Source organism: Ovis canadensis, chromosome 11 (assembly GCF_042477335.2).
Source record: "Ovis canadensis isolate MfBH-ARS-UI-01 breed Bighorn chromosome 11, ARS-UI_OviCan_v2, whole genome shotgun sequence".
Taxonomy (NCBI): Eukaryota; Metazoa; Chordata; class Mammalia; order Artiodactyla; family Bovidae; genus Ovis; species Ovis canadensis.
In genome coordinates, this window is record NC_091255.1 from 66868921 (window position 1) to 66879392 (window position 10472).

A 10472-nucleotide genomic window follows, 5' to 3' on the forward strand; every position below is an offset into this window, starting at 1 on the left:
ACATGGTACCCTATTAAGTAAGCAGGAAAATAACATGGGTGAGATTTAGTCTTCATATCATTTTTCGGTCACCGGTGAAAGGTAAAGTAGTGGACGGAAAACTTATTGCACTTTCTGCGTGTGTTAGTCGCTCAGTCGTGGCCGATGCTTTGCGACCCCATAGACTGCAGCCCACCAGGCTCCTCTGTCCATGAGGTTTTCCAGACAAGGATCCTGGAGTGGGCTGCCATTTCTTTCTCCAGGGGATCTTCCTGACCCAGGGATCGAACCTGGGTCTCCTGAACCGTAGGCAGATTCTTTACCAACTGAGCTACAAGGGAAACCCGATTTAAAAACACTTTATTTTCAGTTTCCCTGGGTCTTCCTGGCTGTGCGATGCTTTCTCCCGTGGCAGCCAGCGGGCGCTGCGCTCTCGTCGCGGGCACAAGCTTCTCTCGTGGTGGCTCCTCTTACTGCAGCTCACGGGCTCCGGAGCACAGGCTCAGTAGCTGCGGTGCGCGGGCTTAGCTGGTCACGTGCAGTCTTCCCAGACCAGGGATGGGACCTGTGTCTCCTGTCCTGGCTGGTGGATTCTTAACCAAGGATCTACCAGAGAAGTCCTGATGGCGCTTTTTGTAGCTCTAGTAGCCCTCACCTAAGACGAAAACAATTTGGAAAGCATGCGTACACTCACGTGTGTGTGCCCACGCAAACACGACCCTTTCTTGAGGTTGGCATACTGGAGTTTCCAGGCATTGATTGTTTTACCATGTTTTATAAACAAAAATTGATGAAGGATCCCAGATAGCCCCGAGCTAGGATTTGTATAGCTCTTTGCTCCGACAGTTCGTAAAGTAAAGCATCTAACTAAATACTAACTAACTAACATTTGGTTAGTTAGTAAAGCATCTGCCTGCAATGAGGGAAACCTGGGTTCCATCCCTGGGTCAGGAAGATTCCCCTGCAGAAGGAAATGGCCACCCACTCTGGTACCCTTGCCTGGAAAATCCCATGGACAGAGGAGCCTGGTAGGCCATGCAGCCCATGGGGTCGCAAAGAGTCGGACAAAAACTGAGTGACTTCGAAATTTTGCTGTGTGTGAGGGCTTCACATGTGGCACAGTGGTAAGAATCTGCCTGCCAATGAAGGAGACGCAAGAGACGTGGGTTCAATCCCTGGGTCAGGAAGATCCCTTGGAGGAGGAAATGACAACTTACTGCAGTATTCTTGCCTGGGCAATCCGATGGACAGAGGAGCCTGGCGGGCTACAGTCCATGGGGTGGCAAAGAGCTGGACACAACGGAGCACGCATGCACACACACACACACACACTGCTGTGTATAAGGTGGGGATGCGTAAGTGGACAGGGGAGGAAGGCAAGGGGTGCTGGGACCAACTAGGGTAAAAACGACCAGGGGGAGAGCAAGGCTCATCCTTATTGGGGTTCCCCTCTAGCCACATCACCTCCCCAGCTCAGGTGTCACCTTTGCTAAGCGTGCTTTACAGATAGAAAATTCCAGGCTCAGAGAAGTCAGAACCTGCTCACAGGAGCAGAATGGTCCCAGTTCCTAACGCGCCCAGAGACTTCACTAATGCACGTTACCTCTGGTTCATCCCCTCATCTGCCCGGGGAAATGCACACACGCCCAGCCCTCTGAAGATCTCTGGCCTCTTTAAGAGCTTGAGTAGGAAAGAGGTCAAGTCTGCTGTGTCTGCTCCGCTTGAAACCATGAGCTGGTCACAAGAAAAATGGTTTTCATTTCAACTAGCCCGGCCATCTGGACGGCTCGGGCCCTAAGAGCCGAATGGAAGGAACTGCATTTGGAACAGATTAATTTACTTTTGTAGTTCAGCGAGGGGGTCACAGGGGTCCCTCTCAGGACCGTGCCAACACCAGAGCAGCCACTGGTGGAGATCCTAAATGCGTGTGATGCGTCTGCACGTGCTGGTTCCGGGTTGCTACAGGAACACACTTCCTGAAGATTTCCCCCGATTTCAAACCCTCCCTGGCCATCCAGCCATGAAAGCCGGAGCCCCCACACTGTGCGCTGAAGGCACTAGCGGAAACATCCGCAGCTCGTCGCAGACGCTCCCGGCCCAGCGCTCACTGACTCCTCAAGGACAAGGGTGTGCGTGAAGAATAGGGCCCAGAAGGGGCCCAGGGGTTCAGGTGCCACTGCGGCCTTGGGGCTGGCATCTCGCCTTTCTAAAAGTTCGAGTATTTGATTATTTGTTTGTTTTTGGCTGCGCCGAGTCGTTGCTGAGCGGGCTTCTCTCTCGTGGCAGTGAGTGGGGGCCGCCCTCGGGGGCTCGTGGGCCTCGCTAGTTGTGGCCCCTGGGCCCTGGAGCACAAGCTCAGTAGTTGCGGCACGCAGACCCAGTAGCTGCACGGCACGTGCGATCGTCCCAGACCAGGGATCGAACTCGTGTCTCCTGCCCGGGTGTGTCTGCTGTCACTTCAGTTATGTCCTTCTCTGCCACCCCTAGGGACTGTAGCCCGCCAGGCTCCTCTGTCCACGGGGATTCTCCAGGCAAGAGCACTGGAGTGGGTTGCCATGCCCTCCTCCAGGGGAGCTTCCTGACCCAGGGATCGAACCCGCGTCTCTGATGTCTCCTGCATTGGCAGGCGGGTGCTTTACCACCAGACCACCAGGGAGGCCCTGGGGTTGGCATTTCTATTGAGCAGCAATACCAGAGAGTTAGGCACCATCACAGACAAACCCACTGTCCACGGACTAGGGAGCAGAAAATAAGAAGACTGTGATGGAGACGAGTCTACTGGGGAGGAGGTGGCAAAACCAAGCGCCTCCTACCTTCCACGGCTCACGTTCTGCTTCTCTCCTGGGGGGCCCCTGGGGTGGTCACAGTCCATAGTGATGACGTTCCCTCTTCCTTGGGGGAGCTGGGGAGTCTGAGGAAACTTTTTATATCTTTCTTCAAAATAAGACAGCCTAAAAACGTATCACTATTCTTTAAAGTCAATTTTCTCAGAAGGAAAATTTAAAAATACGTGAATAGTAAACAACAAGGCCCTCCTGTAGAGCACAGGGAACTATATTCAATATCTTGTGATAAACCATAACGGGAAAGTATATGAAAAATAACACATACGTATATACATTTATGTAAAACGGAGTCATTTTGTGGCACAGAAGAACTGAACAGAAGCTTGTAAATCAACTGTACTTCAATACAATTGACGCATGTACACTGTTGATGCTGTGTGTACGATAATGAGAGCATACCGGCTAGCACAAGGGGCTCTGCGCAGTGCAGCCTGAACGGGAAGGAAGCCCCAAGGGAGGAGACGAATGCACGTACCCCCCGGCCGATTCATTGTGCTGTACAGCAGAAGTCAACGCGACATTGTAAAGTAATACAAATTAATAAAAAATATATGCATAACACGATTTGGTTGAGTCTCCAAAAATAATTATTAGAAAACGAAAATGTCACCATCTAATAGCTCATGTGACCAACAGGCTTGGGTCCTTGGGGCCGCGGCTTCCTGTTTCTGCCCCATCTGGTCTGGGGCTTCTTCACTCCTTAGAGACGAGTTCGCCTAAGCGTCCTGCTCTGATTAAAGTTCCATGTGACGGGCATTTTTTTTGTTTCAAGTATATATATTCCTTGGCATCTGTCCTCTGAGGACAGGATTAGGGTTTTGAGGCAAAAATGTGTTCTTCGCCTATTGATCCAGCATTTGTAACTAACATAGCTTTATTTTGAAAGTGAATTCTCACGTTCACTGGCATCTGGATCACTCTCCACATAAATTTGTCCCCTTCTTCTGAGCATTTTCTGTCTTGAGTCTAAAGGAATTTGGATCAAGTGTTGTAATAAAGTCCCATTCCCCCGTGACTATATTCCATGGAACACCAATACCCTGTAAACTGGTATTTCACATTTCACCAAAAAATACACCTGCCAGGACTCGCATTCTCAGGGAAGCACTTTGGGAAGTGCTGAAGTGATGCAATATTCTGGGAAACACAGAGGCAGCGTTGCCTTGGAATACTGGAGAAGGTTTCCAAGAGAAGGTGACCTTTTATCTGGATCCTGAAGTTAGAACTCAGCCAGGAACTCATCTAGAGAAACAGGCTAAAGGCACACTGCTCTGGACTGACCTAAACTATGGACAACTCAAAGTACTTGGTGAGTCTGGGGAGCTTTGGATGTGCGTCAGGGAGGGGATCTGAGCGTGAGAGGTGGAGCAGAGAGGAGGAACGTTTGGAACCAGAGCGTGACCTTCTTTAATACTGTGTTGATGTCTTTGGTGCGTCACTTCAGGTCACTTTCCCCCCTTGTCGTCCGTGTTCTTGGGAGGATATCAGTGGATTCCTTCGCCCCCTGGCTTCTGGTTGGATTCATCCCATGGAGAGACTTGGTAAGAGGCTGGGAAAAAGGAAGAGAGGGGAGTCTGAGTTTTTGCTCCACTGACTCCCTCCACGAGAAAGGAGGGGGTCCCCATCTTGGGATGGACGATTTTCCCAGTGGAAAATCAGGGCCCCTCTAAATCTGGTCAACTCAAAGTGTCCTTTAAAGATCAGGTGGCTGCTGCTTCTCCTCATCATTTGGGTCTAGAAATTCAAACTCTGGGTTTCTGCACTGTCTCCGGTGAGTCTCCTATAACCACACCTTTGTAAATGTTGCTGTGTAGACAAAGCCTTCTAAAATTGTTCTTTTTCAAGTGTGCCATCTACTTCCTGCCAAAGTAGGAGACGTAGTTTCTATTCCTGGGTTGGGACGATCCCCTGGAGAAGGAAATGGCAACCCGCTCCAGTATTCTTGCCTGGAGAATCCCTTGGACAGAGGAACCTGGTGGGCTACCGTCCATGGGGTCACAAAGAGTCAGACATGACCGAGAGACTAAACAACAAAATAAACTTCCTCTTGTGCATAAATATGAAGCTAATGACTTAGCATAAGGTGTAGACAAAAGAGAGAACAATGGGAATTTCTGGTCAGGGTATGGTTTATGTCAACAAGGAACCATTAATCGTCCCAGAGTCAGATCCCGTTTATCTTGTTAAGAAAGAAACGTGTATATCATATATCACAACTTTGCTTTCTAAATATTTGGATAACTGCATTTCAATATAATTTATTTTTTATAACAGTGTATATTTCAAGTTATGCCTTTAAATATACAATTCTTAGAAAAAAGTCTTCAATAAATTTCCAAGAGTTCATTGTACACACATTGTCAAGAACCTCTGCTCATTCATAGACATTCATTCAAGAAAATCTAGCAATGGATAGATCTCAGGGACATCTTTTTCTAGAAAAAAAAAAAATCCCCAGTTATTAGAAAGCCCGAATAGTTTCCGTATGTGGAGCTTCTGGACTGAAGTTCCTTGGTTCAATGTGCTGACTATATCTAACTTATCTTAAATATTTGATCTAATTCTAACTTTTTTTCTAATTCTTTGTGTGTTTCCTGAAAGTATTTCCTATTTACTGTTTGTTTCTCAAATGTTAGGAGAGAAATTTGTCATTGGTGACCTTATTTTTATTTTCATTAGGTAAACTTAGCAGAGGCTTTGCAGGTAGCACAGCGGTAAGGAACCCACCTGCCAGTGCAGAAGATACAGGAGCCATGGGTTCCATCCCTGGGTCAGGAAGATCCCCTGGAGGAGGAAATGGCAACCCACTCTGGTATTCTTGCCTGGGAAATCCCATGGACAGAGGAGCCTGGCGGGCCACAGTCCACGGGGTTGCAGAGAGCTGGACACCACTGTGTGACTGAGCAGGCGCAAACTTACAAGAAGTAGCCCACAGCTCGGTGTCTCACTTCTGAAACATCCAATGAGAAGCTGCCAACTTCTTCATGGTTGTTTATTTTGGTCCCAACACACTGTCCATGCTCTGGTTGAATATCTTGCCAAATTCCCTCCAATTTATTGCAAAACCAGTTGGCAGAACAATGAGGAAATATGGCTGGGCCAATTTTTGGGCAATTGATCGTACCGCCTCTTTCCCCCACGCTCACTTCCCACTAACCCCTCAAGTTTCTTCCAGATCTCACCGTTCTTGACAGGAATGGAATACTGTGGCATGACGGTAAGCGTGGAAGAAATATGGTCTTCATCCCGCTTGGCCACCCCCTTCTGCTTCCTCTCTTGCCTCAAAACCCACATCCTCCAATTTCTACTCTCAGTGCACAGGAGGGTCAACGTGGCATTGCAACATCCAGAATGTGTCTCATTTTGGAAACAGGTGATTGTTATCTCACCAATAAAGGAAGAGGGGATTGCACCCTCTTTCCATCAAGGGGAGTCTTTCACAAAGCAGGGAACCTGGATGACTCGCTGTGCGGCTGATGGAGGTGGGAGGAGTTGTCTTGCAGAGCCTTCTGAGGCCAGAACTAGGAAGTGTCTTCAGAGCCTGTCGCCATGCAAAGCCTCCATGCAGATTTCTGTCATTTTGTAAGACGACGATGCCTTTCTAACAGACATTGAAGCACTTTCATATAGACTCCCTGTACCGTCTCATTGCATTTCCAGGACAAAGCAAGGAGCTGAGGTTCTTTGCTTCTGTTTCTGGGCTTCCCTGCTGGCTCAGTCCGTAAAGAATCCACCTGCAATGCAGAGGTGCAGGTTTGACCCCTGAATCGGGATCCCCTGGAGAAGGTTGCCATGGCAACCCATTCCAGTATTCTTCTCTGAAGAATCCCATGGACAGAGGAGTCTTGTGGGCCACGGTCCACAGGACAGCCAAGAGTCAGACATGCCTGGAGCAACTTGGCACGCACACACCTTCACATCATATGGGCTTCCTAGGTGGCCCAGTGTTAAAGAATCTGTTTGCCAATGCAGGAGTCGCTGAAGACAAGAGTTAGATCTCCGGTTCAGGAAGAGCCCCTGGAGGAGGAAATGGCAGCCCACTCCCATATTCTTGCCTGGAAAATTTCATGGACAGAGGAGCCAGGTGGGCTACAGTCTATGTGGTCACAGAGAGTCAGAGATGACTGAGTGACTAGGCACGCACACACACACCTTAGCATCATAAATGCTGTAGAGGAGTTTTAGAGCCGACAGACAATAGCTTACTGCCTCACCCAGGTATGCAGGGCACATTCAGATTACCAGAGGGTGCCCCAGTCACCTCAAGGGATGTTTGGTATCAGGAAGTGGCTGATTTTATATGAAGTGTTCAGGTCAGGCAGACATCGGAGTCACTGGGACTTCAGATTTCCTAGGCCCTCTCTCTTGTTTATACGGTTCTGTTGCCTGGGGCAGAGAGAGCAGAGGTGGTGTGGGAAGAAGGAGATTGCAGCACCCAGGGCCGTGGGCGGTGGTTCCAGTGCCCCTTGCCCAGCCATGCGGGTACCAGAGGCTGGATAGCAGCTGGGCTAACCTGCAGCTGGGAATGAGCTGGGGAGATCTATGGTTTATCCAGGAGTCATGTAGGGATGTGAGAGTTGGACCATAAAGAAGGCTGAGCCCTGAAGAATTGATGCTTTCAAACCGAGGTGCTGGAGAAAGTCCCTTGGACTGCAAGGAGATCTAACCAGTCCATCCTAAAGGAAATCAACCCTGAATATTCATTGGAAGGACAGATGCTGAAGCTGAAACTCCAATACTCTGGCCACCTGATGCGAAGAGCCTGCTCATTGGAAAAGACCCTGATGCTGGGAAAGATTGAGGGCAGGAGAAGAAGGGGCAACCGAGGATGAGATGGTTGGATGGCATCATCGACTTAGTGGACATGAGTCTGTGCAAACTCTGGGAGATTGTAAAGGGCAGGAAAGCCTGGAGCACTGCAGTTCACGAGGTCGCAAAGAGTCAGACAGGACTGAGCAACTGAACGTAACATAACATAAAGCTGACAGAATGTCTGAAGAGCCTCTCCAGTATCACTTCCATGTAGCGCCATCTGCGTATTGGTCTAGAGAAATGCTCACACCCATTTATGGCTCTGGTTTCTGGAACTGTAAGGATAGAGAGGCTCTTAGTAATATAAATCTACAAATGTGTGTGCTCATGAGATGATTAGGGAGTGTCTACTCTATGCTACCCACCATGCAGGGTCTGAGGATACAAAGATGAACCCGGTAAAGAAGAATCTGCCTCCAGGGGACTCAGATATTAATATGTGGATGCTGTAGAGCATTAGAACCACTTAAAAATTTTTGGGGGGGCAGAGTGGAAGCAAAGTTGAGGGACTGGTGACTTAACTAGGATGCTCAGGGACACGCATCTCTAAGTGCTGATATAAGGATAGGAGCTCCGTGGGCATCAAGGGGGCGGGTGGGTGGGGGAGAGGAAGCAACATGACTACAAGCCCAGAGGGACAGAGCAGCCTGGAGCATGTGAGAAATCGGGAAGCAGAGCAGAGAAGCTTAGGGTCTTCATCAGGGCAGAAGTTTCACCCTCCTCTGCCCACACGTCCTACTTAGGAAGCAACCTGATCGACTGAGGTTTTCCCCTCTCTTTTTCCCTCTGTCCTCTTCTCTTCTCCTCTGATAATACCAGTCATCATCACGATCCCGGACAGCAACCGAAGGGAGAGGCAAACACAGATTTCAACACCATGGGGAGAGTCAGTTCTTGGTTAATTGAGAGCAGACAGCTTCACAAATAGTTCCAGTTTGCTTATGAAGGGCAGGACCCAGGACCCTGGGCATCGGCCTGTTTTTCAAGGACCATTTCATATTTCCTCGTGGGTTTCCAAGGCAGAGAGGACCTGTGCGGACTGTTGGAGTCATTGTCACACGTGAGAGAGAAGGAGGGACCCACAGCATCTTGATAGGAGAGGCGGAGCATGAGGCGTAGGTCCTCCAAGGGACCTGGCGGCTGGGGTCCGCCGTTTCCAGGAAACCTCCCTGTGACTGAAGGCACAGGAGCAGCCTTCTCCCAGCCCCCCGCCTCCCCAGAACCTCTGGCTTCCACCTGACCAACCTTGAGCCCCGGTGTGCAAACACTGGTCAGTGTGGGAAAGGCCTAGGGCATCGATCGCTTCCTCCTCGTCACCCCGCTGCCCTGCGTCCTTGCTCCCAGAATGGGCCCTGCTTGTTTGGCTGGAGGAGGTCAGAGCCCTGATGAAGAATGAGAGGAATCCGGCAGCGATGACAGCGGGGGGCCGTGTGGGGAGGGGGAAGGTCCGGAAAGCGGGGAGGAGGGATCGGCTCACAGACCACCGACCCGTCACCTCGCCTGTGCCCCAGTCTCGGAGGCATTTAGAGTGGCAGAAGGCTTGTCATTCTAAGCGCTTGGTGTTTCAAAAAACCATCTATGGAATATGCGCTTTTTCTCCCGAAGAGAAAATATTTTTAAAAAGTATTTTTGAGAGTATTGTTGTTGTACCTCAAGGAGCTAGAACCAATGAAGCAGGGTTGACTGTAATTAGTTAGAGGCTCCTGTTTGCTCTGCTACTTTTTTCCCCCTATATCTCTGTGAACCCCATCAGTCCGTCTGAAGCTGTGAAGAGCCCACTGTCCCCTAGGCTGGATTTCAGTCCGGACGTGCTTTTCCGTAGTTCGCGACTGTCTCCAACTCGCTATTGCACGTCAATTATGCTTCAGTTAAACAAAACAAAACAAAAGCAAAACAAAAGGAAAGAAAAAAGGCCCTGAAGAGCACAAACGATGGAGGGAAGCGCAGACAGATGATGAGCCCCAGTGCTGAAAGCGGTGCACTCTCACAGTCTCTCCTCGGCCGGCCCTGGGTTTGGTGTGTATATAACGCGAGCATGTTCTCAGATTCTTTTCCCTTGTAGGTTGTCATGCAATACCGAGCAGAGTTCCCTGTGCCACACCTTAGGTCCTTGTTGGTGATCTATTTTCTACAAAGTCGTGTGCGTATGTTAATCCCAACCTCCTAATGTATCCCTCCCCCTTGCTCTCTTTTCTTCTGGACACTTCTCCCCTCCTCTGAGCAGTATGCTGGCTAATGTAGATCCTTACCTCTATCAGTTCAGTTCAGTCGCTCAGTCGTGTCCGACTCTTTGCGACCCCATGAATCGCAGCACGCCAGGCCTCCCTGTCCATCACCAACTCCTGGAGTTCATTCAAACTCATGTCCATCGAGTCGGTGATATTATCCAGCCATCTCATCCTCTGTGGTCCCCTTCTCCTCCTGCCCCCAATCCCTCCCAGCATCAGAGTCTTTTCCAATGAGTCAACTCTTCGCATGAGGTGGCCCAAGTATTGGAGTTTCACCTTTAGCATCAGTCCTTCCAAAGAAATCCCAGGGCTGATCTCCTTCAGAATGGACTGGTTGGATCTCCTTGCAGTCCAAGGCACTCTCAAGAGTCTTCTCCAACACCACAGTTCAAAAGCATCAATTCTTCGGTGCTCAGCCTTCTTCACAGTCCAACTCTCACATCCATACATGACCACAGGAAAAACCATAGCCTTGACTAGACGGTCCTTAATTGGCAAAGTAATGTCTCTGCTTTTGAATATACTATCTAGGTTGGTCATAACTTTTCTTCCAAGGAGTGTCTTTTAATTTCATGGCTGCAGTCACCATCTGCAGTGATTTTGGAGC